The following is a 5,000-nucleotide window of genomic DNA, read 5'->3' as shown; positions in this document are numbered from 1 at the left end:
GGCCATGCACCACCACCCACCGAATCAAGAAAGAGCTATCAATCTGTCAATCCTTCCGGTGTCCGGGCCTGGTGAGGTTTCCCGTGTTGAGTCAAATTAAGCCGCAGGCTCCACTCCTGGTGGTGCCCTTCCGTCAATTCCTTTAAGTTTCAGCTTTGCAACCATACTTCCCCCGGAACCCAAAAGCTTTGGTTTCCCGGAGGCTGCCCGCCGAGTCATCGGAGGAACTGCGGCGGATCGCTGGCTGGCATCGTTTATGGTTAGAACTAGGGCGGTATCTGATCGCCTTCGAACCTCTAACTTTCGTTCTTGATTAATGAAAACATACTTGGCAAATGCTTTCGCTTCTGTTCGTCTTGCGACGATCCAAGAATTTCACCTCTAACGTCGCAATACGAATGCCCCCGCCTGTCCCTATTAATCATTACCTCGGGTTCCGAAAACCAACAAAATAGAACCGAGGTCCTATTCCATTATTCCATGCACACAGTATTCAGGCGGGCTTGCCTGCTTTAAGCACTCTAATTTGTTCAAAGTAAACGTGCCGGCCCACCGAGACACTCAATAAAGAGCACCCTGGTAGGATTTCAACGGGGTCCGCCTCGGGACGCACGAGCACGCACGAGGCGGTCGCACGCCTTCAGCTCGCCCCACCGGCAGGACGTCCCACGATACATGCCAGTTAAACACCGACGGGCGGTGAACCAACAGCGTGGGACACAAATCCAACTACGAGCTTTTTAACCGCAACAACTTTAATATACGCTATTGGAGCTGGAATTACCGCGGCTGCTGGCACCAGACTTGCCCTCCAATAGATACTCGTTAAAGGATTTAAAGTGTACTCATTCCGATTACGGGGCCTCGGATGAGTCCCGTATCGTTATTTTTCGTCACTACCTCCCCGTGCCGGGAGTGGGTAATTTGCGCGCCTGCTGCCTTCCTTGGATGTGGTAGCCGTTTCTCAGGCTCCCTCTCCGGAATCGAACCCTGATTCCCCGTTACCCGTTACAACCATGGTAGGCGCAGAACCTACCATCGACAGTTGATAAGGCAGACATTTGAAAGATGCGTCGCCGGTACGAGGACCGTGCGATCAGCCCAAAGTTATTCAGAGTCACCAAGGCAAACGGACCGGACGAGCCGACCGATTGGTTTTGATCTAATAAAAGCGTCCCTTCCATCTCTGGTCGGGACTCTGTTTGCATGTATTAGCTCTAGAATTACCACAGTTATCCAAGTAACGTGGGTACGATCTAAGGAACCATAACTGATTTAATGAGCCATTCGCGGTTTCACCTTAATGCGGCTTGTACTGAGACATGCATGGCTTAATCTTTGAGACAAGCATATGACTACTGGCAGGATCAACCAGGGAGCTGCGTCAACTAGAGCTGAGCAGCCGGCCGCCCGGGAGTGTGTCCCGGGGGCCCGCGCGAACACGCAAGCGTCCGCTCAATCATTCTGCAAACAGGAGGAGGCTGAGCTCCCCTGCACAATACACCTCGAAACCCTCTCAGGTCCCGGCGGCGCGCAGCGCCGTCCCAAGTACTTGGTCGGGTTCGAGAGAGGCGCAATCGCCCGGAGTTAGGCGAGTAGACGCTTTCGGTGCGACCACCCGTGCTCCCAACTGAGCTTGCCGCTGCCGACAGAGGCCCGGGAGCGTGCTGTCGTGGCATTGCCGGCGGGAGACAACACGCGCCACCTACGGTGACCGGCAGCTCCAACGCCAGCGCCACAGAAGGACAAAAGCCCCACTTGGGTGCCGAAGCGAACTCTCCCAGCACAGCGCACGCGCCAACACATCCGCACAGCTGCGATACAAACCACCAGCGAGAACCGCTGGGGCGACCGAGCAGCAGACGGCGTCGCGGCGCCGAGCGCCGGGCGGCGGCGCATCCTCAACGCACACAGTCCTCAATCGGACCAGCACACTGAAGATGTCCACCGCGCTTCGCACCGGGCCCGCGAGGACCTACTTTGGCCGCACGGCGCCGCGCGCAGGGTGCGCCGGCGCGCAGCTGCGACGCCTGCCGCGTCCGTCGGCCGGCGCGCCTGCCACTGGCCGCCCCCACCAGCCGGCTGTAGCGCGTGCGCCCACGCACCGCGCGGCCAGCACGCCGGGAGGCGCCCCCTCACCGGCCGGGGACGGTCCCACCCAGCCACCGCCGCGTATCGCTTCACACCCAGATGCCGTTCAGTTTCGTCGGCATGGTGGGTATCGCTGGAACAACCGGTTAGTACCTCAACCTATCGTCGCCATCACCGATTCACCCCTAGCGAGAACAACCGCACCACAACAGGTTACCATTTGTTCATTTGCGTAACTTCACCAGAAAACGCAGGCGTCCATCGCCATTTGCAACTTCAACGATTATTGCATGCCTGTGTCAGGTGTCACGCCACACTACGTCTGCCCACATACACGCAACAAAATGTGCACGCCTAGACAATACGTGGAAGGTGGCCCCCGTACGTATGCGATGTCCATTGCTCGAACGACTGTCAACCGGCCTCTGTAGCATGTCGCAGATATGGAACGCGGTGCACCATGCCATCACGGTGTGTGAGGAGAGACGACTAGGTCCGAATACATCAACAGACAGCTCATGCTGATCGCCATCCACGGCGTCCGTTCCTCCCACACGTCTCTATGGCGTACCACACTGCAATCCAGCTCTCATAGGGAGACGACACGTAGCTGCGTGCACAATATTTGCACTGTATGGTCCGCCGTTTTTGGGCGCAGTCGTTGTGCGGTCACACATGTGCCACGATGTATCATTCAGTACATAAGGACGAATGTGCAGTACAGATTGTGGTTCACGCGTACGACATCAGCGGACAGTTGACACAGGCCGCACCACAACGTAGCCTGAGTACGTCGCATGCGAAGGGCATTGAACATGCAAACTTCTCACCAACCAGCTTGCGAAGGCAGGGGGCAAGGTGGGGACGTGGGGAGGGGCGGCATGTACGTCCTGCTGCCATCCACATTACAGTGTACAGCAGGAGCATGTGGAAAGTGAGCAAGACTTGCAAGGTGTTTAACATGAAGCGATACACAGGGGTGCGGGCAGTGCGAGTAGCGAACTATATTGCGAGGGTTGCGGGTGGGCAACACTACAGTAATTGAACGAGTCGTATAACAATTACAGAGCAGGTTTAGGCGACAACGTGGGTTACGTTAAGGCGACAACATGGGTTAGGTTAAGGCACAACATGGGTTAGGTTAAGGCACAACATGGGTTAGGTTAAGGCACAACATGGGTTAGGTTAAGGCACAACATGGGTTAGGTTAAGGCACAACATGGGTTAGGTTAAGGCACAACATGGGTTAGGTTAAGGCACAACATGGGTTAGGTTAAGGCACAACATGGGTTAGGTTGAGGCACAACATGGGTTAGGTTAAGGCACAACATGGGTTAGGTTGAGGCACAACATGGGTTAGGTTGAGGCACAACATGGGTTAGGTTGAGGCACAACATGGGTTAGGTTAAGGTACAACATGGGTTAGGTTAAGGTACAACATGGGTTAGGTTAAGGTACAACATGGGTTAGGTTAAGGTACAACATGGGTTAGGTTAAGGTACAACATGGGTTAGGTTAAGGTACAACATAGGTTAGGTTAAGGTACAACATAGGTTAGGTTAAGGTACAACATAGGTTAGGTTAAGGTACAACATAGGTTAGGTTAAGGTACAACATAGGTTAGGTTAAGGTACAACATAGGTTAGGTTAAGGTACAACATAGGTTAGGTTAAGGTACAACATAGGTTAGGTTAGGTTAGGTTAGGTTACACGTTGTTGTACGGAAAGGTGTAGGGGGGGGGGGGGCGGGGGCGGCAGGTTCGTTGATAGTGATTATAGTAAGTGAATGCTTGTGACATGATCAGATTTGTCACGTCAGGATGCACCTTTGGCTTATTAGAGGCGGCGCTCCAATTCTATGCTTGTGTGAGACCTGTGTCTTTGACTCATGTCATTGTTTGTGCGCTGTGACAGGAGGTACTATTGTGATGTTGGGTGCACCGTTGTATAGGACATGTGTGGGTGTTGGTGCCTGGTCTGCGCAATGGTGGATGTCGAAAGGCTGGGATATTGTATTTTCCGCACGGACCTCCTGGTCTGGTTGTGATAGTGTGGATTGTGTAATGTGGCGGAGAAGATGCACTGGATGTTGTTCCATGCTGGTGCTTACATATTGTATGTGCGCCTGTTAGAAGCAGAGAGTGGTGCGTGATCAGAGTGTCTGGCTGACGTGTGGTTCCCATTTTGGGCAGACTCTTTCAGCATGTATACGGACAGTTGTGTATATTTGCTGTAGTTTGATGGCTCTGCATTGATTACTAATCAGCGCCGTGTGTACGGGTAATCTGGTTCCAGTCCAAAATGTTCCATCTGTGTACATTAGTGACAAAGACTCCCCCCATGCAGTGGGGCTCGGTCTGTTATAACTCTTCCGCGTAATATATTTGCCCCACGTTTTTGCGACTGCGAGTGCGAGTGCAACGCGCATGGGGACCGACATGCTGATGGCTCGGTATCGGACGCCGTACAGTGAGCAACGCGATCGCGTCTCTCGCTCGTAAGTGGTACAGGTCGCGGCTCATGTATACGGACAGCGGGAATGTCGCATATTGGAAATAACTCTTCATGAAACGCAAGTTATAGGGGTGGATTGCACTTTACGAGTGCGGGAAACGTCCGCCGTTCATCCGCTGGAGGTGCGAGTTTGGCGGTTGGGGTGGTGCACGAACGGGTGCGGGTGGCGTCATTGCCGGTCCACGGCTTCGTGCGGCAGAGCCACTGGAGATTGGGTGCTATGGTCGACAGAGGCTGCAGCCTTTGTGGGTGGCGTCGAAAGGCGGCCACTGTGGCGCCATCGCTGTCTTAGTCGGCTTGGCGTCTCATAGATGGCGGTAGCGTCGTTGCAGGAGGTCATGTTGCGGGAGACCTACAGATGGCGGTATGTTTTGTGGTGCGGACGTAGTGTTGTC

At 54.2% G+C, this 5,000-nt stretch overlaps 1 non-coding gene across 1 annotated transcript in view; it reads right to left on the bottom strand.

Moving 5' to 3' along the window:
* Positions 1-1,378, bottom strand: part of LOC124733874 — a 1,909-nt gene extending 531 nt beyond the window's left edge. Inside the window, exon 1 of the ribosomal RNA XR_007009187.1 lies at positions 1-1,378. This exon is cut by the window's left edge and continues 531 nt beyond it. This is a non-coding gene — a ribosomal RNA (small subunit ribosomal RNA).
* Positions 1,379-5,000: the final 3,622 nt, after the last annotated feature.

Source organism: Schistocerca piceifrons, unplaced genomic scaffold, assembly GCF_021461385.2.
Source record: "Schistocerca piceifrons isolate TAMUIC-IGC-003096 unplaced genomic scaffold, iqSchPice1.1 HiC_scaffold_1416, whole genome shotgun sequence".
NCBI classification, from domain to species: Eukaryota; Metazoa; Arthropoda; class Insecta; order Orthoptera; family Acrididae; genus Schistocerca; species Schistocerca piceifrons.
Note: the sequence above shows the minus strand (reverse complement) of the source record. Positions and strands in the feature narration are given on the sequence as shown.